This window comes from Rattus norvegicus, chromosome 6 (genome assembly GCF_036323735.1).
Source record: "Rattus norvegicus strain BN/NHsdMcwi chromosome 6, GRCr8, whole genome shotgun sequence".
NCBI lineage: Eukaryota > Metazoa > Chordata > Mammalia > Rodentia > Muridae > Rattus > Rattus norvegicus.
In genome coordinates, this window is record NC_086024.1 from 1,582,973 (window position 1) to 1,610,799 (window position 27,827).

Consider the following 27,827-nt stretch of genomic DNA (forward strand, 5'->3'; position numbering starts at 1 on the left):
GGAAATTTTGATAAATCTTTAAAAGTACACATATTACAAGAGCCTGGTACTCGGAACTAACTGAATTCACAAAGAAACAGTGTTTCAGTTCGTTAAAACGTTGCTCTATCTTGAATAACAATCTTATTACATGCGAATCCTTTTGGGAACCTTCTGAATTCACCATGATACTTAAATTCCGTTCCTTAAAATGTTGCTATATATTGAAAAGCAGACTCATACAAGCATGTCCCATTGGGAACTCTCACTGAATTCGCATAGAAATTTTGATTCCATTCGTGAACATTTTTCTATATCACGAACAGTCCACTTATTACTACTGCGGCCTATTGGGAAGTAACCGAATTCACCAAGTTACAGAGATTCGGCTCAGGATATTTTGATAAATCTTTAAAAGTACACATATTACAGGAGCCTGCTACTGGTAACTACCTGAATTCACAAAGAAACAGTGTTTCAGTTCGTTAAAACTTTGCTCTATATTGAATAACAAGCTTAATACATGCGAATCCTATTGGGAACCTATTGAATTCACCATGATACTTGGATTCCGTTCCTTAAAATGTTGCTATATATTGAAAAGCACAATCATACAAGCATATCCCTTGGGAACTCACTGATTTCGTCTAGAAATTTTGATTCCATTCGTGTAAATTTTACTATATCACGAACAGTCCACTTATTACTACTGCGGCCTATTGGGAACTAACCGAATTCACCAAGTTACTGAGAATCGGCTCAAGAAATTTTTATAAATCTTTAAAAGTACACATATTACAATAGCAGGTTACGGTTAACTAACTGAATTCAAAAAGAAACAGTGTTTCAGTTTGTTAAAATGTTGCTCTATCTTGAATAACAAGGTTACTACATGCGAATCCTATTGGGAACCTACTGAATTCACCATGATACTTAGATTCCGTTCCTTAAAATGTTGCTATATATTGAAAAGCAGACTCATACAAGCATGTCCCATTGGGAACTCTCACTGAATTCGCATAGAAATTTTGATTCCATTCGTGAACATTTTTCTATATCACGAACAGTCCACTTATTACTACTGCGGCCTACTGGGAACTAATCGAATTCACCAAGTTACAGAGATTCGGCTCAGGATATTTTGATAAATCTTTAAAAGTACACATATTACAGGAGCCTGCTACTGGTAACTACCTGAATTCACAAAGAAACAGTGTTTCAGTTCGTTAAAACTTTGCTCTATATTGAATAACAAGCTTAATACATGCGAATCCTATTGGGAACCTATTGAATTCACCATGATACTTGGATTCTGTTCCTTAAAATGTTGCTATATATTGAAAAGCACAATCATACAAGCATATCCCTTGGGAACTCACTGATTTCGTCTAGAAATTTTGATTCCATTCGTGTAAATTTTACTATATCACGAACAGTCCACTTATTACTACTGCGGCCTATTGGGAACTAACCGAATTCACCAAGTTACTGAGAATCGGCTCAAGAAATTTTGATAAATCTTTAAAAGTACACATATTACAATAGCAGGTTACGGTTAACTAACTGAATTCAAAAAGAAACAGTGTTTCAGTTTGTTAAAATGTTGCTCTATCTTGAATAACAAGGTTACTACATGCGAATCCTATTGGGAACCTACTGAATTCACCATGATACTTAGATTCCGTTCCTTAAAATGTTGCTATATATTGAAAAGCACACTCAAACTAACATTTCCCATTGGGAACTCACTGAAATCGAATATAAATTTTGATTCCATTCGTGAAAATTTTTCAATATTCCGAAAAGTCCACTTATTATTTCTGTGGCCTATTGGGAACTAACGGAATTCACCAAGTTTCTGAGATTCGGCTCACCAAATTTTGATAAATCTTTAAAGGTACATATTTCAAGAGCCTGCTACTGGCAACTAACTGAATTCACAAAAAAACAGGGTTTCAGTTCGTTAAAACCTTGCTCTATATTGAATAACCAGCTTATTACATGCGAATCCTATTGGGAACCTACTGAATTCACCATGATACTCAGATTCCGTTCCTTAAAATGTTGCTATATATTGAAAAGCACACTCATACAAGCATGTCCCATTGGGAACTCACTGAATTCGCCTAGAAATTTGATTCCATTCGTCTAAATTTTTCTATATCCCGAACAATCCACTTATTACTACTGCGGCCTATTGGGAACTAACGGAATTCACCAAGTTCCTGAGATTAGGCTCACCAAATTTTGATAAATCTTTAAAAGTACACATATTTCAAGAGCCTGCTACTGGAAGTAACTGAATTCTCAAAGAAACAGTGTTTCAGTTCGTTAAAACCTTGCATTATATTGAATAACCAGCTTATTACATGCGAATCCTATTGGGAACATACTGAATTCACCATGATACACAGATTCCGTTCCTTAAAATGTTGCTATATATTGAAAAGCACACTCATACAAGCATGTCCCATTGGGAACTCACTGAATTCGCCTAGAAATTTTGATTCCATTCATGAAAATTTTTCTATAACCCGAAAATTCCACTTATTACTACTGCGGCCTATAGGGAACTAACCGAATTGAATAAGTTACCCAGATTCGGCTCACCAAATTTTGATATATATTTAAAAGTACACATATTACAAGAGCCTGCTACTGGGAACTAACTGAATTCACAAAGAAACCGTGTTTCAGTTCGTTAAAACGTTGTTCTATCTTGAATAACAATCCTATTACATGCGAATCCTATTGTGAACCTACTGAATTCACCATGATACTTAGATTCCGTTCCTTAAAATGTTGCTATATATTTAAAAGCACACTCATACAACCATGTCCCATTGGGAACTCACTGAATTCGCCTAGAAATTTTGATTCCATTCGTGATAATTTTTCTATATCCCGAACAGTCCACTTATTACTACTGCGGCCTATTGGGAACTAACCGAATTCACAAAGTTCCTGAGATTCGGCTCACCAAATTTTGATAAATTTTGAAAAGGACACATATTACAAGAGCCTGCTTCTGGCAACTAACTGAATTCACAAAGAAACAGTGTTTCAGTTCGTTCAAACGTTGCTCTATCTTGAATAACAATCTTATTACATGCGAATCCTATTGGGAACCTACTGAATTCACCATGATACTTAGATTCCGTTCCTTAAATGTTGCTATAAATTGAAAAGCACACTCATACAAGCATGTCCCATGGGAACTCACTGAATTCGCCTAGAAATGTTGATTCCATTCGTGAAAATTTTTCTATATCCGGAACAGTCCACTTATTACTACTGTGATCTATTGGGAACTAACAGATTTCACCAAGTTACTCAGATTAGGCTCAGGAAATTTTGATAAATCTTCAAAGTACACATATTACAAGAGCAGGTACTGGGAACTAACTGAATTCACAAAGAAACAGTGTTTCAGTTCGTTAAAACCTTGATCTATATTGAATTACCAGCCTATTACATGCGAATCCTACTGGGAACCTACTGAATTCACCATGATACTCAGATTCCGTTCCTTAAAATGTTGCTATATATTGCAAGCACACTCATGCAAGCATGTCCCATTGGGAACTCACTGAATTTGCCTAGAAATTTTGATTCCATTTGTGAAAATTTTTCTATATCCCGAACAGTCCAATTATTACTACTGCGGCCTATTGGGAACTAACCGAATTCACCAAGTTACTGAGATTCGGCTCAGGAAATTTTGATAAATCTTTAAAAGTACACATATTTGAAGAGCCTGGTACTGGGAACTAACTGAATTCACAATGAAACAGTGTTTCAGTTCGTTAAAACGTTGCTCTATCTTGAATTACAAGCTTATTACATTCGAAACCTATTGGAAACTATTGAATTCACAATGATACATAGATATCGTTCCTTAAAATGTTGCTATATATTGCAAAGCACACTAATACAAGCATGTCCCATTGGGAACCACTGAATTCGCCTAGAAATTTGATTCCATTCGTGAAAATTTTTCTATATCCCGAACAGTCCACTTATTACTACTGCGGCCTACTGGGAACTAATCGAATTGACCAAGTTAGTGAGATTCCGCTCAGGAAATTTTGATAAATCTTTAAAAGTACACATATTACTAGAGCCTGGTACTGGGAACTAACTGAATTCACAATGAAACAGTGTTTCAGGTCGTTAAAACGTTGCTCTATCATGAATTACAAGCTTATTACATGCGAATCCTATTGGGAACCTACTGAATTCACCATGATACTTAGATTCCGTTCCTTAAAATGTTGCTATATATTGAAAAGCACACTCATACAAGCATGTACCATTGGGAACTCACTGAATTCGCCTAGAAATTTTGATTCAATTCGTGAAAATTTTTCTATATCCCGAAAAGTCCAATATTAGGACTGCGGCCTATTGGGAACTAACGGAATTCACCCACTTTCTGAGATTCGGCCCACGAAATTTTGATAAATCTTTAAAAGTACATATTTCAATAGCCTGCTACTGGCAACTAACTGAATTCACAAAGAAACAGTGTTTCAGTTCGTTAAAACCTTGCTCTATATTGAATAACCAGCTTATTACATGCGAATCCTATTGGGAACCTACTGAATTCACCATGATACTCAGATTCCGTTCCTTAAAATGTTGCTATATATTGAAAAGTACACTCATACAAGCATGTCCCATTGGGAACACACTGAATTCGCCTAGAAATTTTGAATCCATTCGTGAAAATTTTCTATAAGACGAAAATTCCACTTATTACTACTGCGGCCTATATCGAACTAACTGAATTGAATAAGTTACTCAGACTCGGCTCACCAATTTTGATAAATCTTTAAAAGTACACATATTACAAGAGCCTCCTACTGGGAACTAACGGAATTCACAAAGAAACAGTGTTTCAGTTCGTTAAAACGTTGCTCTATCTTGAATAACAATCATATTACATATGAATCCTCTTAAGAAACTCCTGAATTCACCATGATACTTAGATTCCGTTCCTTAACATGTTGCTATATATTGAAAAGCACACTCTTAAAAGCATGTCCCTTTGGGAACTCACGGAATTCGCCTAGAAATTTTCAATCCATTCCTGAAAATTTTTCTATATCTCGACCTGTTAACTTATTACTACTGCGGCCTACAGGGAACTAACCGAATTCAATAATTTTCTCAGATTCGGCTCCCCAAATTTTGATAAATCTTGAAAAGGACACATATTACAAGAGCCTGCTACTGGCAACTAACTGAATTCACAAAGAAACAGTGTTTCAGTTCGTTAAAACGTTGCTCTATCTTGAATAACAAGCTTATTACATGCGAATCCTACTGGGAACCTACTGAATTCACCATGATACTTAGATTCCGTTCCTTAAAATGTTGCTATATATTGAAAAGCACACTCATACAAGCATGTCCCATTGGGAACTCACTGAATTTGACTAGAAATTTTGATTCCATTTGTGAAAATTTTTCTATATCCCGAACAGTCCAATTATTACTACTGCGGCCTATTGGGAACTAACGGAATTCACCAAGTTACTGAGATTTGGCTCAGGAAATTTTGATAAATCTTTAAAAGTACACATATTACAAGAGCCTGCTACTAGGAACTAACTGAATTCACAAAGAAACAGTGTTTCAGTTCGTTAAAACTTTGCTCTATATTGAATAACAAGCTTAATACATGCGAATCCTATTGGGAACCTACTGAATTCACCATGATACTTTGATTCTGTTCCTTAAAATGTTGCTATATATTGAAAAGCACAATCATACAAGCATATCCCATGGGAACTCACTGATTTCGTCTAGAAATTTTGATTCCATTCGTCTAAATTTTACTATATCACGAACAGTCCACTTATTACTACTGCGGCCTATTGGGAACTAACCGAATTCACCAAGTTACTAAGATTCGGCTCAAGAAATTTTGATAAATCTTTAAAAGTACACATATTACAATAGCAGGTTACCGGTAACTAACTGAATTCACAAAGAAACAGTGTTTCAGTTTGTTAAAACGTTGCTCTATCTTGAATAACAAGGTTACTACATGCGAATCCTATTGGGAACCTACTGAATTCACCATGATACTTAGTTTCCGTTCCTTAAAATGTTGCTATATATTGAAACGTACACTCAAACAAACATTTCCCATTGGGAACTCACTGAAATCGAATATAAATTTTGATTCCATTCGTGAAAAATTTTCAATATTCCGAAGAGTCCACTTATTACTTCTGTGGCCTATTGGGAACTAACCGAATTCACCAAGTTACTGAGATTCGGCTCAACAAATTTTGCTAAATCTTTAAAAGTACACATATTACATGAGCCTGCTACTGGAACTAACTGAATTCACAAAGAAACAGTGTTTCAGTTCGTTAAAACTATGCTCTATCTTGAATAACAAGCTTATTACATGCGAATCCTATTGGGAACCTACTGAATTCACCATATTACTTAGACTCCGTCCCTTAAAATGTTGCTATATATTAAAAAGCAAACTCATACAAGCATGTCCCATTGGAAACTCACTGAATTCGCCTAGAAATTTTCATTACATTCTTGACAATTTTTCTATAACCCGAAAATTCCACTTATTACAACAGCAGCATATAGGGAACTAACCGAATTGAATAATTTACTCAGATTAGGCTCAGGAAATTTTGATAAATCTTTAAAAGTACACATATTACAAGAGCCTGGTACTCGGAACTAACTGAATTCACAAAGAAACAGTGTTTCAGTTCGTTAAAACGTTGCTCTATCTTGAATAACAATCTTATTACATGCGAATCCTTTTGGGAACCTTCTGAATTCACCATGATACTTATATTCCGTTCCTTAAAATGTTGCTATATATTGAAAAGCAGACTCATACAAGCATGTCCCATTGGGAACTCTCACTGAATTCGCATAGAAATTTGATTCCATTCGTGAACATTTTTCTATATCACGAACAGTCCACTTATTACTACTGCGGCCTACTGGGAACTAATCGAATTCACGAAGTTACAGAGATTCGGCTCAGGATATTTTGATAAATCTTTAAAAGTACACATATTACAGGAGCCTGCTACTGGTAACTACCTGAATTCACAAAGAAACAGTGTTTCAGTTCGTTAAAACTTTGCTCTATATTGAATAACAAGCTTAATACATGCGAATCCTATTGGGAACCTATTGAATTCACCATGATACTCAGATTCCGTTCCTTAAAATGTTGCTATATATTGCAAGCACACTCACACAAGCATGTCCCATTGGGAACTCACTGAATTTGCCTAGAAATTTTGATTCCATTTGTGAAAATGTTTCTATATCCCGAACAGTCCAATTATTACTACTGCGGCCTATTGGGAACTAACCGAATTCACCAAGTTACTGAGATTCGGCTCAGGAAATTTTGATAAATCTTTAAAAGTACACATATTTGAAGAGCCTGGTACTGGGAACTAACTGAATTCACAATGAAACAGTGTTTCAGTTCGTTAAAACGTTGCTCTATCTTGAATTACAAGCTTATTACATTCGAAACCTATTGGAAACTATTGAATTCACAATGATACATAGATATCGTTCCTTAAAATGTTGCTATATATTGCAAAGCACACTAATACAAGCATGTCCCATTGGGAACCACTGAATTCGCCTAGAAATTTGATTCCATTCGTGAAAATTTTTCTATATCCCGAACAGTCCACTTATTACTACTGCGGCCTACTGGGAACTAATCGAATTGACCAAGTTAGTGAGATTCCGCTCAGGAAATTTTGATAAATCTTTAAAAGTACACATATTACTAGAGCCTGGTACTGGGAACTAACTGAATTCACAATGAAACAGTGTTTCAGGTCGTTAAAACGTTGCTCTATCATGAATTACAAGCTTATTACATGCGAATCCTATTGGGAACCTACTGAATTCACCATGATACTTAGATTCCGTTCCTTAAAATGTTGCTATATATTGAAAAGCACACTCATACAAGCATGTACCATTGGGAACTCACTGAATTCGCCTAGAAATTTTGATTCAATTCCTGAAAATTTTTCTATATCCCGAACAGTCCAATATTAGGACTGCGGCCTATTGGGAACTAACGGAATTCACCAACTTTCTGAGATTCGGCCCACGAAATTTTGATAAATCTTTAAAAGTATATATTTCAAGAGCCTGCTACTGGCAACTAACTGAATTCACAAAGAAACAGTGTTTCAGTTCGTTAAAACCTTGCTCTATATTGAATAACCAGCTTATTACATGCGAATCCTATTGGGAACCTACTGAATTCACCATGATACTCAGATTCCGTTCCTTAAAATGTTGCTATATATTGAAAAGTACACTCATACAAGCATGTCCCATTGGGAACACACTGAATTCGCCTAGAAATTTTGAATCCATTCGTGAAAATTTTCTATAAGCCGAAAATTCCACTTATTACTACTGCGGCCTATATCGAGCTAACTGAATTGAATAAGTTACTCAGACTCGGCTCACCAATTTTGATAAATCTTTAAAAGTACACATATTACAAGAGCCTCCTACTGGGAACTAACGGAATTCACAAAGAAACAGTGTTTCAGTTCGTTAAAACTGTGCTCTATCTTGAATAACAATCTTATTATCCTATTAGAACATACAGAATTCACCAGGTTACTTAGATTCCGTTCCTTAAAATGTTGCTATATATTGAAAAGCACACTCATACAAGCATGTCCCATTGGGAATTCACTGATTTTGCGTAGAAATTTTGATTCGATTCGTGTAAATTTTTCTAAATCACGAACAGTCCACTTATTACTTCTGTGGCCTTTTGGGAACTAACCGATTTCACCAAGTTACTGAGATTCAGCTCACGAAATTTTGATAAATCTTTAAAAGTACACATATTACAAGAGTCTGCTAATGGGAACTAACTGAATTCACAAAGAAACAGTGTTTCAGTTCGTTAAAACTGTGCTCTATCTTGAATAACAAGCTTATTACATGCAAATCCTATTGGGAACCTACTGTATTCACAATGATACTTAGATTCCGTTCCATAAAATGATTCTATATATTGAAGAGAAAACTCATACAAGCATGTCCCATTGGGAACTCACTGAATTCGCCTAGAAATTTTCATTACATTCTTGACAATTTTTCTATAACCCGAAAATTCCACTTATTACTACTGCGGCCTATAGCGAACTAACAGAATTGAATAAGTTACTCAGATTCGGTTCACCAATTTTGATAAATCTTTAAAAGTACACATATAACAAGAGCCTCCCCTCTGGGAACTAACGGAATTCACAAAGAAACAGTGTTTCAGTTGGTTAATACGTTGCTCTATCTTGAATCCTCTTGGGAACCTCCTGAATTCACCATGATACTTAGATTCCGTTCCTCAAAATGTTGCTATATATTGAAAAGCACACTCATCCAAGCATGTCCCATTGGGAACACACGGAATTTGCCTAGAAATTTTCATTCCATTCGTGAAAATTTTTCTATATCTCGACCAATCAACTTATTACTACTGCGGCCTACAGGGAACTAACCGAATTCAATAAGTTACTCAGATTCGATTCACCAAATTTTGGTAAATCTTTAAAAGTACACATATTTCAAGAGCCTGCTACTGGCAACTAACTGAATTCACTAAGAAACAGTGTTTCAGTTCGTTAACACGTTGCTCTATCTTGAATAACAAGCTTATTACATGCGAATCCTATTGGGACCATATTGAATTCACCATGATACTTAGATTCCGTTCCTTAAAATGTTGCTATATATTGAAAAGCACACTCATACAAGCATATCCCTTTGGGAACTCACTGAATTCGCCTAGAAATTTTGATTCCATTCGTGAACATTTTTCTATATCCCTAACAGTCCACTTATTACTACTATGTCCTATTTGGAACTTACTGAATTCACCAAGTTACTCAGATTCGGCTCACCAAATTTTGATAAATCTTTAAAAGTACACATATTCCAAGAGCCTGCTACTGGGAACTAACTGAATTCACAAAGAAACAGTGATTCAGTTCGTTAAAACGTTGCTCTGCTTGTGGAACAAGCTTATTACATGTGAATCCTATTGGGAGCTACTGAATTCACCATGATACTTAGATTCCGTTAATTAAAATCTTGGTATATAGTGAAAAGCAAACTCATACAAGCATGTCCCAATGGGAGCTCACTGAATTCGCCTAGAAATATTGATTCCTTTCGTCAAAATTGTTCTATATCCTGAACAGTCCACTTATTACTACTGCTGTCTATTGTGAACTACCCCAATTCACGAAGTTACTGAGATTCGGCTCACCAAATTTTGATAAACCTTTAAAAGAACACATATTACAAGAGCCTGCTACTGGCACTAACTGAATTCACAAAGAAAGAGTGTTTCAGTTCGTTAAAACTTTGCTAGGTCTTGAACAACAAGCTTATTACTTGCGAATCCAATTGGGAACCTACTGAATTCACCATGATACTTAGATTCCGTTCCTTAAAATGTTGCTCTATATTAAAAGCAAACTCATACAAGCATGTCCCATTGGAGAATCACTGAATTTGCCTAGAAATTTTGATTATATTCATGAAAATGTTTCTATATTCCGAACAGTCCACGTATTACTACAGAGGCCCATTGGGAACTAACCGAATTCACCATGTTACTCAGGTTTGGCTCACCAAATTTTGATAAATCTTTAAAAGTACACATATTACAAGAGCCTGCTACTGGGAACTCACTGAATTCACAAAGAAACAGTGTTTCACTTCGTTAAAACGTTGCTCTATCTTGAATAACAAGATTATTACATGAGAATCGTATTGGGAACCTACTGAATTCACCATGATACTTAGATTCCGTTCCTTAAAAGGTTGCTATATATTGAAAAGTAAACTCATACAAGCATGTCCCATTGGGAACTCACTGAATTCGCCTAGAAATTTTGAATCCATTCGTGAAAATTTTCTATAAGCTGAAAATTCCACTTATTACTACTGCGGCCTATATGGAACTAACTGAATTGAATAAGTTACTCAGACTCGGCGCACCAATTTTGATAAATCTTTAAAAGTACACATATTACAAGAGCCTCCTACTGGGAACTAACGGAATTCACAAAGAAACAGTGTTTCAGTTCGTTAAACGTTGCTCTATCTTGAATAACAATCATATTACATATGAATCCTCTTGGGAACCTCCTGAATTCACCATGATACTTAGATTCCGTTCCTTAAAATGTTGCTATATATTGAAAAGCACACTCTTAAAAGCATGTCCCTTTGGGAACTCACGGAATTCGCCTAGAAATTTTCAATCCATTCGTGAAAATTTTTCTATATCTCGACCTGTTAACTTATTACTACTGAGGCCTACAGGGAACTAACCGAATTCAATAAGTTTCTCAGATTCGGCTCACCAAATTTTGATAAATCTTGAAAAGGACACATATTACAAGAGCCTGCTACTGGCAACTAACTGAATTCACAAAGAAACAATGTTTCAGTTTGTTAAAACGTTACTCTATCTTGAATAACAATCTTATTACATGCGAATCCTATTGGGAACCTACTGAATTCACCATGATAATTAGATTCCGTTCCTTAAATGTTTTATAAATTGAAAAGCACACTCATACGAGCATGTCCCATGGGAACTCACTGAATTCACCTAGAAATGTTGATTCCATTCGTGAAAATTTTTCTATATCCGGAACAGTCCACGTATTACTACTGCGACCTATTGGGAACTAACAGAATTCACCAAGTTACTCAGATTAGGCTCAGGAAATTTAGATAAATCTTCAAAGTACACATATTACAAGAGCAGGTACTGGGAACTAACTGAATTCACAAAGAAACAGTGTTTCAGTTCGTTAAAACCTTGCTCTATATTGAATTACCAGCCTATTACTTGCGAATCCTACTGGGAACCTACTGAATTCACCATGATACTCAGATTCCGTTCCTTAAATGTTGCTATATATTGCAAAGCACACTCATACAAGCATGTCCCATTGGGAACTCACTGAATTCGCCTAGAAATTTGATTCCATTCGTCTAAATTTTTCTATATCCCGAACAATCCACTTATTACTACTGCGGCCTACTGGGAACTAATCGAATTCACCTAGTTACTGAGATTCGGCTCAGGAAATTTTGATAAATCTTTAAAAGTACACATATTAATAGAGCCTGGTACTGGGAACTAACTGAATTCACAATGAAACAGTGTTTCAGTTCGTTAAAACGTTGCTCTATCGTGAATTACAAGCTTATTACATGCGTATCCTATTGGGAACCTACTGAATTCACCATGATACTTAGATTCCGTTCCTTCAAATGTTGCTATATATTGAAAAGCACACTCATACAAGCATGTACCATTAAGAACTCACTGAATTCGCCTAGAAATTTTGATTCCATTCGTGATAATTTTTCTGTATCCCGAACAGTCCACTTATTACGACTGCGGCCTATTGGGAACTAACGGAATTCACCAAGTTCCTGAGATTCGGCTCACCAAATTTTGATAAATCTTTAAAAGTACACATATTTCAAGAGCCTGCTACTGGAACTAACTGAATTCACAAAGAAACAGTGTTTCAGTTCGTTAAAACGTTGCTCTATCTTGAATAACAAGCTTATTACAAGCGAAACCTATTGGGGACCTAATGATTTCACAATGATACTCAGATTCCGTTCCTTAAAATATTGCTATATATTGAAAAGCACACTCATACAAGCATGTCCCATGGGAACGCACTGAATTCGCCTAGAAATTTTGATTCCATTCGTGAAAATTTTTCTATATCCCGAATAGTCCATGTATTACTACTGCAGCCTATTGTGAACTAACCGAATTCACAAAGTTACTGAGATTTGGCTCACCAAATTTTGATAAATCTTTAAAAGTACAGATATTACAAGAGCCTGCTACTGGGAACTAACTGATTTCACAAAGAAACAGTGTTTCAGTTCGTTAAAACGTTGCTCTATCTTGAATAACAAGCTTATTACATGCGAACCCTATTGGGCAACTACTGAATTCACCATGATACTTAGATTCCGTTTTTAAATGTTGCTATATATTGAAAAGCACACTCATACAATCAAGTCCCATTGGGAGCTCACCGAATTCGCCTAGAAATTTTGATTCCATTCGTGAATATTTTTCTATGTCCCGAACTGTCGTCTTGTACTACTGCGGCCTATTTGAACTAACAAATCATCAAGTTACTGAGATTCGGCTCCAAAAACTTTGGTCAATCTTTAAAATTACACATATTACAAGAGCCTGCTACTGGGAACTAACTGAATTCACAAAGAAACAGTGTTTCAGTTCGTTAAAACGTTGCTCTATCTTGAATAACAACCTTATTACATGCGAATCCTTTTGGGAACCTACTGAATTCACCATGATAATTAGATTCCGTTCCTTAAAATGTTGCTCTATATTGAAAAGCAAACTCATACAAGCATGTCCCATTGGGAACTCACTGAATTCGCCTAGAAGTTTTGATTCCATTCGTGAAAATTTTTCTATATCCCGAACAGTCCACTTATTACTACTGCGGCCTATTGGGAACTAACCGAATTAACCATGTTACTGAGATTCGGCTCACCAAATTTTGATAAATCGTTAAGTACAAATATTATAAAAGCCTGCTACTGGAACTAACTGAATTCACAAAGAAACAGTGTTTCGCTTCGTTAAAATGTTGATCTATCTTGAATAACAAGCTTATTATATGCGAATCCAATTGGAACCTACTGAATTCACAATGATACTTAGATTCCGTTCCTAAAATGTTGCTCTATATTGAAAAGCAAACTCAAACAAGCATGTCCCATTGGGAAATCACTGAATTCGCCTAGAAATTTTGATTCCATTCGTGAAAATTTTTCTATATCCCGAACAGTCCACTTATTACTACTGCGACCTATTGTGAACTAACCGAATTCACCATGTTACTCAGATTAGGCTCACCAATTTTTGATAAATCTTTAAAAGTACACATATTACAAGGTCAGGCTACTGTGAACTAATTGAATTCACAATGAAACATTTTTTCAGTTCGTTAAAAGGTTGCTCTATCTTGAATAACAAGCTTATTACATGCGAATCCTATTGGGAATCTACTGAATTCACCATGATACTTAGATTCTGTTCTTTAAAATGTTGCTCTATATTGAAAAGCACACTCATACAAGCATGTCCCATTGGGAACTCACTGAATTCGCCTAGAAATTTTGATTCCATTCGTGAAATTTTTTCTATGCCCGAACAGTCCACTTATTACTACTGCGGCCTACTGGGAACTAAACGATTTACCGATTTACTCAGATACGGCTCCGGATATTTTGATAAATCTTAAAAGTACACATATTATGAGAGTCTGCTACTGGGAACTAACTGAATTCACAAAGTAACAGTGTTTCAGTTCGTTAAAACGTTGCTCTATCTTGAATATCAAGATTATTAAATGTGAATCCTATTGGGAACCTACTGAATTCACCATGATACTTAGATTCTGTTCCTGAAAATGTTGCTCTATATTGAAAAGCAAACTCATACAAGCATGTCCCATTGGGAAATCACTGAATTCGCCTAGAAATTATGATTACATTCCTGAAAATTCTTCTATCTCCCGAACAGTCCACTTATTACTAGTGCAGCCTTTTGGGAACTAACAGAATTCACGATGTTTCTCAGCTTCGTCTCACCAAATTTTGATAAATCTTTAAAAGTACATTTATTACAAGAGCAAGCTACTGGGAACTAACTGAATTCACAAAGACACAGTGTTTCACTTCGTTAAAACGTTGCTCTATTTTGATTAACAAGCTTATTACATGCGAATCCTATTGGGAACCTACTGAATTCACCATGATACTTAGGTTCCGTTCCTTAAAATGTTGCTCTATATTGAAAAGCAAACTCATACAAGCATGTCCCATTGGGAACTCACTGAATTCGCCTAGAAATTTTGATTCCATTCGTGAAAAATTTTCTATATCCCGAACAGTCCACTTATTACTACTGCGGCCTATTGGGAACTAACCGAATTCAACATGTTACTCAGCTTCGGCTCAACAAATTTGGATAAATCTTTAAAAGTACACATATTATGAGAGTCTGCTACTGGGAACTAACTGAATTCACAAAGAAACAGTGTTTCAGTTCATTAAAACGTTGCTCTATCTTGAATAACAAGCTTATTACATGTGAATCCTATTGGGTACCTACTGAATTAACCATGATACTTACATTCCGTTCCTTAAAATGTTGCTCTACATTGAAAAGCAAACTCATACAAGCATGTCCCATTGGGAAATCACTGAATTCGCCTAGAAATTTTGATTCCATTCGTGAAAATTTTTCTATATCCCGAATAGTCCACTTATTACTACTGCGGCCTATTGGGAACTAAACGAATTCACCATGTCACTCAGATTCGGCTCACCAAATTTTGATAAATCGTTAAAAGTACACATATTATAAGAGCCTGCTACTGGAAATAACTGAATTCACAAAGCTACAGTGTTTCAGTTCGTTAAAACTTTGCTCTATCTTGAATAACACGATTATTACATGCGAATCCTATTGGGAACCTACTGAATTCACCATGTTACTTAGATTCCGTTCCTTAAAATGTTGCTCTATATTGAAAAGCAAACTCATACAAGCATGTCCCATTGGGAAATCACTGAATTCGCCTAGAAATTTTGATTCCATTTCTGAAAATTTTTCTGGATCCCGAACTGTCCACTTATTACTACTGCGGCCTATTGGGAACTAACCGAATTCACCATGTTACTCAGATTCGGCTCACCAATTTTTGATAAATCTTTAAAAGTACACATATTACAAGGTCAGGCTACTGTGAACTAATTGGATTCACAACGAAACATTTTTTCAGTTCGTTAAAACGTTGCTCTATCTTGAATAACAAGCTTATTACATGCGAATCCTCTTGGGAATCTACTGAATGCACAATGATACTTAGATTCTGTTCCTTAAAATGTTGCTCTATATTGAAAAGCAAACTCAGACAAGCATGTCCCATTGGGAACTCACTGAATTCGCCTAGAAATTTTGATTCCATTCGTGAAAATTTTTCTATATCCCGAACAGTCCACTTATTACTACTGCGGCCTACTGGGAACTAAACGATTTACCGATTTACTCAGATACGGCTCCGGATATTTTGATAAATCTTTAAAAGTACACATATTACGAGAGTCTGCTACTGGGAACTAACTGAATTCACAAAGAAACAGTGTTTCAGTTCGTTAAAACGTTGCTCTATCTTGAATATCAAGATTATTAAATGCGAATCCTATTGGGAACCTACGGAATTCACCATGATTCTTACATTCCGTTCTTTGAAATATTGCTCTATATTGAAAAGCAAACTCATACAAGCATGTATCATTGGGAACTCACTGAATTCGCCTAGAAATTTTGATTCCATTCGTGAAATTTTTTCTATATCCCGAACAGTCCACTTATTACTTGCGGCCTATTGGTAACTAACCGAGTTCACCATGTTACTCAGATTCGGCTCACCAAATTTTGATAAATCGTTAAAAGTACACATTTTACAAGGGCAGGCTACTGGGAACTAACTGAATTCACAAACAAACAGTGTTTCGGTTCATTAAAACGTTGCTCTATCTTGAATAACAAGCCTATTACATGTGAATCCTATTGGGAACCTACGGAATTCACCATAATACTTAGATTCCGTTCCAAAAATGTTGCTCTATATTGAAAAGCAAACTCATACAAGCATGTCCCATTGGGAACTCACTGAATTCGCCTAGATATTTTGATTCCCTTCGTGAAATTTTTTCTATATCCCGGACAGTCCACTTATTACAACTGTGGCCTATTGGGAACTAACCGAATTCACCATGTTACTCAGAATCGGCTCACCAATTTTTGATAAATCTTTAAAAGTACACATATTACAAGAGCCTGCTACTGGGAACTAACTGAATTCACAAAGAAACAGTGTTTCATTTCATTAAAACGTTGCTCTATCTTGAATAACAAGCTTATTGCATGCGATTCCTATTTGGAACCTACTAAATTCACCATTATACTTAGATTCCGTTCCTTAAATTGTTGCTCTATATTGAAAAGCAAACTCATACAAGCATGTCCCTTTGGGAACTCACTGAAATCGACTAGAAATGTTGATTCCATTCGTGAAAACTTTTCGATATCCCGAACAGTCCACTTATTCCTTTTAGGCCTATTGGGGACTAACTGAATTCACCAAGTTACTGAGATTCGGCTGACCACATTTTGATAAATCTTTAAAAGTACACATATTACAAGAGCCTGCTCCTGGGAAGTAACTTAATTCACAAAGAAACAATGTTTCAGTTCGTTAAAACGTTGCTCTATCTTAAATAACAAGCTTATTCAATGCGAATCCTATTGGGAACCTACTGAATTCACCATGATACTTAGATTCCGTTCCTTAAAATGTTGCATTATTTTGAAAATCACACTTATGCAAACATGTTCCATTGGAACTCACTGAATTCACCTAGAAATTCTGATTCCATTCATGAATATTTTTCTATATTCCGAACAGTCCACTAATTACTACTGCCGCCTATTTGGAACTAACTGAATTCGCAAAGCTAGTCAGATTCGGCTCACTAAATTTTGATAAATCTTTAAAAGTACACATATTACAAGAACAGGCTACTGGGAACTAACTGAATCCATAAAGAAACAGTGTTTCTGTTCGTTCAAACGTTGCTCTATCTTTAATAACAAGCTTATTACATGCTAATCCTACTGGGAACCTACTGAATTCACCATGATACTTAGATTCCATTCCTTAAAATGTTGCCCTATATTTAGAGGCACACTCATACAAGCATGTCCCATGGGGAACTCACTGAATTCGCCTAGAAATTTTGATTCCATTCGTGTAAATTTTTCTATAAGCCGAACAATCCACTTATTCCACTTAGGCCTATTGGGGACTAACTGAATTCACCAAGTTACAGAGATTCGGCTCACCAAATTTTGATAAATCTTTAAAAGTACACATATTACAAGAGCCTGCTACTGGGAACTAACTGAATTCACAAAGAAACAGTTTTTCAGTTCATTAAAACGTTGCTCTATCTTGAAAAACAAGCTTATTACAAGCGAATCCTATTGGGAACCTCCTGAATTCACCATGATACTTAGATTCCGTTCCTTAAAATGTTGCTATATATTGAAAAGCGCACTCATACAAGCATTTCCCATTGGGAGCTCACTGAATTCGCCTAGAAATTTTGATTCCATTCTTGAAAATATTTCTATATCCCGAACAGTCTATTTATTACTACTGCGGACTATTGGGCACTAACCGATTTTTCTACGTTATTGAGATTCTGCTCAGCGAATTTTGATTAATCTTTAAAAGTACACATATTACAAGAGCAGGCTACTGGGAACTAACTGAATCCACAAAGAAACAGTGTTTCAGTTCGTTCAAACGTTGCCCTATCTAGAATAACAAGCTTATTACATGAAAATCCTACAGGGAACCTACTGAATTCACCATGATACTTAGATTCCGTTCCTTAGAATGTTGCTCTATATTTAGGGGCACACTCATACAAGCATGTCCCATGGGGAACTCACTGAATTCGCCTAGAAATTCTGATTCCATTCATGAAAATTTTTTTATATTCCGAACAGTCCACTTATTACTACTGCCGCCTATTGGGAACTAACCGAATTCACAAATTTACTCAGATTCGGCTAACCAAATTTTGAAAAATCTTTAAAAGTACACATATTACAAGAGCCTGCTACTAGGAACTAACTGAATTCACAAAGAAACAGTGTTTCAGTTTGTCAAAACGTTGCTCTATCATGATAACAAGCTTATTACATGCGAATCCTACTGGGAACCTACTGAATTCACCATGATACTTAGAATCCGTTCCTTAAAATGTTGCTATATATTGAAAAGCAGACTTATACAAGCATGTAACATTGGGAACTCACTGAATTCGCATAGAAATACTGATTCCATTTGTCAAAATTTTTCTATATCCCGAACAGTCCACTTAATACTACTGCGGCCTACTGGGAATTAACCGAATTCACCAAGTAACTCAAATTCGGCTCAGGAAATTTTTATAAATCTTGAAAAGTACACATATTACAAGAGCCTGCTACTGGGAACTAACTGAATTCACAATGAAGGAGTGTTTCAGTTCGGTAAAACGTTGCTCTATCATGAATAACAAGCTCATTACATGCGAATCCTATTGGGAACCTACTGAATTCACCATGATACTTAGATTCTGTTCCTTAAAATGTTGCTATACATTGAAAAGCACACTCATACAAGCATGTCCCATTGGGAACTCACTGAATTCGCCTAGAAATTTGATTCAATTCCTGAAAATTTTTCTACATCCCGAAAAGTCTATTCATTACTACTGCGGCCTATTGGGCACTAACCGATTTTTCCACGTTATTGAGATTCGGCTCAGCAAATTTTGATTAATCGTTAAGAGTACACATATTACAAGATCCTGCTAAAGGGAACTAACTGAATTCACACGAAACAGTGTTTCAGTCGTTAAAACGTTGCTCTATCTTGAATAACAAGCTTATTACATGCGAATCCTATTGGGCACCTACTGAATTCACCATGATACTTAGATTCCGTTCCTTAAAATGTTGCTATATATTGAAAAGCAGACTCATACAAGCATGTACCATTGGGAACTCACTGAATTCGCATAGAAATACTGATTTCATTCATGAAAATTTTTCTATATCCCGAACAATTCACTTATTACTACTGAGGCCTATTGGAAACTAACTGAATACACAAAGTTACTCAGAATCGGCTCTGTCAATTTTGATAAATCTTTAAAAGTACACATATTACAATAGCCTGCTACTGGGAACTAACTGAATTTACAAAGAAACAGTTTTTCAGGTCGTTAAAACGTTGCTCTATCTTGAAAAACAAGCTTATTACATGCGAATCCTATTGGGCACCTACTGAATTCACCATGATACTTAGATTCCGTTCCTTAAAATGTTGCTATATATTGAAAAGCACACTCATACAAGCATGTCCCATTGGGAACTCACTGAATTCGCCTAGTAATTCTGACTCCATTCATGAAAATTTTTCTATATCGAACAGTCCACTTATTACTACTGCCGCCTATTGGAAACTAACCGAATTCACAAAGTTACTCATATTCGGCTATCCAAATTTTGATAAATCTTTAAAAGTACACATATTAAAAGAGCCTGCTACTGGGAACTTACTGAATTCACAAAGAAACAGTGTTTCAGTTCGTGAAAACGTTGCTCTACCTTGAATAACAAGCTTATTACATCCGAATCCTATTGGGAACCTAGTGAATTCACAATGATACTTAGATCCGTTCTTTAAATGTTGCTATATATTGAAAGGCACACTCATACAAGCATGTCCCATTGGGAACTCACTGAATTCGTCTAGAAATTTTATGCCATTAGTGAAAAATTTTTCTATATCCCGTACAGTCCACTTACTATTGCGGTCTATTGGGAACTAACTGAATTCACCAAGTTACTGAAATTCGGCTCAACAAATTTTGATAAATCTTTAAAAGTACACATATTAAAGAGCCTGCTACTGGGTACTAACTGAATTCAGAACGAAACAGTGTTTCAGTTCGTTAAAACTTTCCTCTATCTCGAATAACAAGCTGATTACATGCGAATCCTATTGGGAACCTACTGAATTCTACATGATACTTAGATTCCGTTACTTCAAATGTTGCTATATATTGAAAAGCACACTCATACAAGCATGTCCCATTGGAAACTCACTGAATTCGTCTAGAAATTTTGATTACATTCGTGAAAATTTTTCTATATCCCAAATAGTCCACTTATTACTACTGCCGCCTATAGGAACTAACCGAATCACCAAGTTACTCATATTTGGCTCAGGATATTTTGATAAATCTTTAAAAGTACACATATTACAAGAACAGGCTACTGGGAACTAACTGAATCCACAAAGAAACAGTGTTTCAGTTCGTTCAAACATTGCTCTATCTTGAATAACAAGCTTATTACATGCTAATCCTACTGGGAACCTACTGAATTCACCATGATACTTAGACTCCATTCCTTAAAATGTTGCTCTATATTTAGAGGCACACTCATACAAGCATGTCCCATGGGGACCTCACTGAATTCGCCTAGAAATTTTGATTCCATTCGTGTAAATTTTTCTATAAGCCGAACAATCCACTTATTCCACTTAGGCCTATTGGGGACTAACTGAATTCACCAAGTTACAGAGATTCGGTTCACCAAATTTTGATAAATCTTTAAGAGTACACATATTACAAGAGCCTGATACTGGGAACTAACTGAATTCACAAAGAAACAGTGTTTCAGTTTGTAAAAACGTTGCTCTATATTGAATAACAAGCTAATTACATGCGAATCCTATTGTAGATCTACTGAATTCACCATGATACTTAGATTCCGTTCCTTAAAATGTTGCTATATATTGAAAAGCACACTCATACAAGCATGTCCCATTGGGAACTTACTGAATTCGCCTAGAAATTTTGATTCCATTCGTGAAAATTTTTCTATATCCCGAACAGTCCACTTATTATTACTGAGGCCTATTGGGAACTAAGTGACTTCAAAAAGTTACTGAGATTCGGCTCACCAAATTTTGATAAATCTTTAAAAGTACACATATTACAAGAGCCTGCTACTGGGAACTAACTGAATTCACAAAGAAACAGTGTTTCAGTTCGTTAAAACATTGCTCTATCTTGAATAACAAGCTTGTTACTTGCGAATCCTATAGGGAACCTATTGAATTCACCCTGATACTTAGATTCCGTTCCTTAAAATGTTGCTATATATTGAAAAGCACACTCATACAAGCATGTCCCATTGGGAACTCACTGAATTCGCATAGAAATTTTCATTCCAGTCGTGAAAATTTTTCGATATCCGGAACAGTCCACTTATTACTACTGAGCCCTATTGGGAAGAAACTGAATTCACCAAGTATCTGAGATTCGGCTCAACAAATTTTGATAAATCTTTAAAAGTATACATATTACAAGAGCCTGCTACTGGGAACTAACAGAATTCACAAAGAAACAGTGTTTCAGTTCGTTAAAACTTTGCTCTTTCTTGAATAACAAACTTATTACAGGCCAAACCTATTGGGAACCTACTGAATTCACCATGATACTTAGGTTCCGTTCTATAATATGTTGCTCTATATTGAAAAGCACACTCATACAGGCATGTCCCATTGGGAACTCACTGAATTTGCCTAGAAATTACGCTTCCATTCCTGAAAATTTTTCTATATTCTGAACAGTCCACTTATTATTACTGCGGCATATTGGGAACTAACTGAATTCACAAATTTACTGAGGTTCGGCTCACCAAATTTGGTAAATCTTTAAAAGTACACATATTACAAGAGCCTGCTACTGGGAACTAACTGAATTCCCAATGAAACAGTGTTTCAGTTCGTCAAATCGTTGCTCTATCTTGAATAACAAGCTTATTACATGCGAACCCTATAGGGAACCTACTGAATTCACAAAGATACTTAGATTCCGTTTCTTAAAATGTTGCTATATATTGAAAAGCACACTCATACAAGCATGTCCCATTGGGAACTCACTGAATTCCCCTAGAAATTTTGATTCCATTCGTGAAAATTTTTCTATATCCCGAACGGTCCACTTAATACTACTGCGGCCTATTGGGAACTAACCAAATTCAGCAATTTACTGAGATTCGGCTCACCAAATTTTGATAAATCTTTAAAAGCACACAATTACAAGAGGCTGCTACTGGGAACTAACTGAATTCAAAAAGAAACAGTATTTCAGTTCGTTAAAACGTTGCTCTCTCTTGAATATCAAGCTTATTAATTGCGAAACCTATTGGGAACCTACTGAATTCACCATGATACTTACATTCCGTTCCTTAAATGTTGCTATATAATGAAAATCACACTCATACAAGCATGTCCCATTGGGAACTCACTGAATTCGCCTAGAAATTTTGATTCCATTCGTGAAAATTTTTCTATATCCCGAGAGTCCACTTATTACTACTGAGGCCTACTGGGAATAAATGAATTCACCACGTTAGTAAGATTGGGTTCACCAAATTTTGATAAATCTTTAAAAGTACACATATTGCAAGACCCTGCTACTGGAAACTGACTGAATTCACAAAGAAACAGTGTTTCAGTTAGTTAAAAAGTTGCTCTATCTTGAATATCATGCTTATACATGCGTATACTATTGGGAACCTACTGAATTCACCATGATACTTAAAAACCGTTCCTTTAAATGTTGCTATATATTGAAAAGCACACTCATACAAGCATGTCCCATTGGGATCTCACTGAATTCGCCTAGAAATTTTAATTCCATTAGTGAAAATTTTTCTATATCCCGAACAGTTCTCTTATTACTACTGCGGCCTATTGGGAATTAACCGACTTCACCAACTTACTGAGATTCGGCTCAACACATTTTGATAAATCTTTAAAAGCACACAATTACAAGAGCCTGCTACTGGGAACTAACTGAATTCAGAAAGAAACAGTGTTTCAGTTCGTTAAAACGTTGCTCTATCTTGAATAACAAGCTTATTACTTGTGAATCCTAATGGGAACCTATTCAATTCACAATGATACTTAGATCCGGTCCTTAAAATGTTGCTATATATCGAAAAGCACACTCATACAAGCATGTCCCATTGGGAACTCACTGAATTCGCATAGAAATTTTCATTCCATTCCTGAAAATTTTTCGATATCCGGAACAGTCCACTTATTACTACTGAGCCCTATTGGGAAGAAACTGAATTCACCAAGTATCTGAGATTCGGCTCAACAAATTTTGATAAATCTTTAAAAGTATACATATTACAAGAGCCTGCTACTGGGAACTAACTGAATTCACAGAGAAACAGTGTTTCAGTTCGTTAAAACTTTGCTCTTTCTTGAATAACAAACTTATTACAGGCCAAACCTATTGGGAACCTACCGAATTCACCATGATACTTAGGTTCCGTTCTATAATATGTTGCTCTATATTGAAAAGCACACTCATACAGGCATGTCCCATTGGGAACTCACTGAATTTGCGTAGAAATTATGCTTCCATTCCTGAAAATTTTTCTATATTCTGAACAGTCCACTTATTATTACTGCGGCATATTGGGAACTAACTGAATTCACAAATTTACTGAGGTTCGGCTCACCAAATTTGGTAAATCTTTAAAAGTACACATATTACAAGAGCCTGCTACTGGGAACTAACTGAATTCCCAATGAAACAGTGTTTCAGTTCGTCAAAACGTTGCTCTATCTTGAATAACAAGCTTATTACATGCGAACCCTATAGGGAACCTACTGAATTCACAATGATACTTAGATTCCGTTTCTTAAAATGTTGCTATATATTGAAAAGCACACTGATACAAGCATGTCCCATTGGGAACTCACTGAATTCCCCTAGAAATTTTGATTCCATTCGTGAAAATTTTTCTATATCCCGAACGGTCCACTTAATACTACTGCGGCCTATTGGGAACTAACCAAATTCAGCAATTTACTGAGATTCGGCTCACCAAATTTTGATAAATCTTTAAAAGCACACAATTACAAGAGGCTGCTACTGGGAACTAACTGAATTCAAAAAGAAACAGTATTTCAGTTCGTTAAAACGTTGCTCTCTCTTGAATATCAAGCTTATTAATTGCGAAACCTATTGGGAACCTACTGAATTCACCATGATACTTACATTCCGTTCCTTAAATGTTGCTATATAATGAAAATCACACTCATACAAGCATGTCCCATTGGGAACTCACTGAATTCGCCTAGAAATTTTGATTCCATTCGTGAAAATTTTTCTATATCCCGAGAGTCCACTTATTACTACTGAGGCCTACTGGGAATAAATGAATTCACCACGTTAGTAAGATTGGGTTCACCAAATTTTGATAAATCTTTAAAAGTACACATATTGCAAGACCCTGCTACTGGAAACTGACTGAATTCACAAAGAAACAGTGTTTCAGTTAGTTAAAAGGTTGCTCTATCTTGAATATCATGCTCATACATGCGTATACTATTGGGAACCTACTGAATTCACCATGATACTTAAAAACCGTTCCTTTAAATGTTGCTATATATTGAAAAGCACACTCATACAAGCATGTCCCATTGGGATCTCACTGAATTCGCCTAGAAATTTTAATTCCATTAGTGAAAATTTTTCTATATCCCGAACAGTTCTCTTATTACTACTGCGGCCTATTGGGAATTAACCGACTTCACCAACTTACTGCGATTCGGCTCAACACATTTTGATAAATCCTTAAAAGCACACAATTAGAAGAGCCTGCTACTGGGAACTAACTGAATTCAGAAAGAAACAGTGTTTCAGTTCGTTAAAACGTTGCTCTATCTTGAATAACAAGCTTATTACTTGTGAATCCTAATGGGAACCTATTGAATTCACAATGATACTTAGATTCCGGTCCTTAAAATGTTGCTATATATCGAAAAGCACACTCATACAAGCATGTCCCATTGGGAACTCACTGAATTCGCATAGAAATTTTCATTCCATTCCTGAAAATTTTTCGATATCCGGAACAGTCCACTTATTACTACTGAGCCCTATTGGGAAGAAACTGAATTCACCAAGTATCTGAGATTCGGCTCAACAAATTTTGATAAATCTTTAAAAGTACACATATTACAAGAGCCTGCTACTGGGAACTAACTGAATTCACAGAGAAACAGTATTTCAGTTCGTTAAAACTTTGCTCTTTCTTGAATAACAAACTTATTACAGGCCAAACCTATTGGGAACCTACCGAATTCACCATGATACTTAGGTTCCGTTCTATAATATGTTGCTCTATATTGAAAAGCACACTCATACAGGCATGTCCCATTGGGAACTCACTGAATTTGCCTAGAAATTATGCTTCCATTCCTGAAAATTTTTCTATATTCTGAACAGTCCACTTATTATTACTGCGGCATATTGGGAACTAACTGAATTCACAAATTTACTGAGGTTCGGCTCACCAAATTTGGTAAATCTTTAAAAGTACACATATTACAAGAGCCTGCTACTGGGAACTAACTGAATTCCCAATGAAACAGTGTTTCAGTTCGTCAAAACGTTGCTCTATCTTGAATAACAAGCTTATTACATGCGAACCCTATAGGGAACCTACTGAATTCACAATGATACTTAGATTCCGTTTCTTAAAATGTTGCTATATATTGAAAAGCACACTCATACAAGCATGTCCCATTGGGAACTCACTGAATTCCCCTAGAAATTTTGATTCCATTCGTGAAAATTTTTCTATATCCCGAACGGTCCACTTAATACTACTGCGGCCTATTGGGAACTAACCAAATTCAGCAATTTACTGAGATTCGGCTCACCAAATTTTGATAAATCTTTAAAAGCACACAATTACAAGAGGCTGCTACTGGGAACTAACTGAATTCAAAAAGAAACAGTATTTCAGTTCGTTAAAACGTTGCTCTCTCTTGAATATCAAGCTTATTAATTGCGAAACCTATTGGGAACCTACTGAATTCACCATGATACTTACATTCCGTTCCTTAAATGTTGCTATATAATGAAAATCACACTCATACAAGCATGTCCCATTGGGAACTCACTGAATTCGCCTAGAAATTTTGATTCCATTCGTGAAAATTTTTCTATATCCCGAACAGTTCTCTTATTACTACTGCGGCCTATTGGGAATTAACCGACTTCACCAACTTACTGAGATTCGGCTCAACACATTTTGATAAATCTTTAAAAGCACACAATTACAAGAGCCTGCTACTGGGAACTAACTGAATTCAGAAAGAAACAGTGTTTCAGTTCGTTAAAACGTTGCTCTATCTTGAATAACAAGCTTATTACTTGTGAATCCTAATGGGAACCTATTGAATTCACCATGATACTTAGATTCCGGTCCTTAAAATGTTGCTATATATCGAAAAGCACACTCATACAAGCATGTCCCATTGAGTACTCACTGAATTCGCTTAGAAATTTTGATTTCATTCGTGAAAATTTTTCTATATTCCGAACAGTCCACTTATTACTACTGCGTCTTGTGGGAACTAACTGAATGCAACAAGTTCCTGAGATTTATCTCACCAAATTTTGATAAATCTTTAAAAGTGCACATATTAGAAGAGCCTGCTACTGGGAACTAACTGAATTCAAAAAGAAACAGTGTTTCTGTTCGTTAATATGTTGCTTTTTCTTGAAAAACAAGCTTATTACATGCGAATCCTATTGGGAACCTATTGAATTCACCATGATACTTAGATTCCGTTCCTTAAAATGTTGCTATATATTGAAAAGCACACTCATACAAGCATGTCCCATTGGGAACTCACTGAATTCGCCTAGAAATTTTGATTCCATTCGTGAAAAATTTTCTATATCCCGAATAGTCCACTTATTACTACTGCGGCCTGTTTGGAACTACCCGAATTAACGCAGTTACTGAGATTCGGCTCACCAAATTTTGATAAATCTTTAAAAGTACACATATCACAAGAGCCTGCTACTGGGAACTAACTGAATTCACAGAGAAACAGTGTTTCAGTTCGTTAATACTTTGCTCTATCTTGAATAACAAGCTTATTACTTACGAATCCTATTGGGAACCTATTGAAATCACCATGATAGTTAGATTCCATTCCGTAAAGTGTTGCTATATATTG